Below are 243 nucleotides of genomic sequence, written 5' to 3'. Positions count from 1 at the left end.
CTACATCCATGATCCAAATTCAGATCTGAACACCCATCTTCCATAATGGCTGTGGAAACTATTCCTGCGTGTTGACTCTGGGTTGAGGGAGACTTTGTGACGGGACAGCAGAACGTGGGAGTCTCCAGATGAAACTGCGCGAGCTTCCCTCTCGATCAATATCCTGTTGCCTCTGGTTGAGTATAATGAAGCCGCTGCATTAACAGATGTGGTGATCAGAAGCCACCACACTGATCGTTTCCT

This window comes from Hippoglossus hippoglossus, chromosome 9 (assembly GCF_009819705.1).
Source record: "Hippoglossus hippoglossus isolate fHipHip1 chromosome 9, fHipHip1.pri, whole genome shotgun sequence".
NCBI classification, from domain to species: Eukaryota; Metazoa; Chordata; class Actinopteri; order Pleuronectiformes; family Pleuronectidae; genus Hippoglossus; species Hippoglossus hippoglossus.
This window is presented reverse-complemented; position numbering follows the sequence as displayed.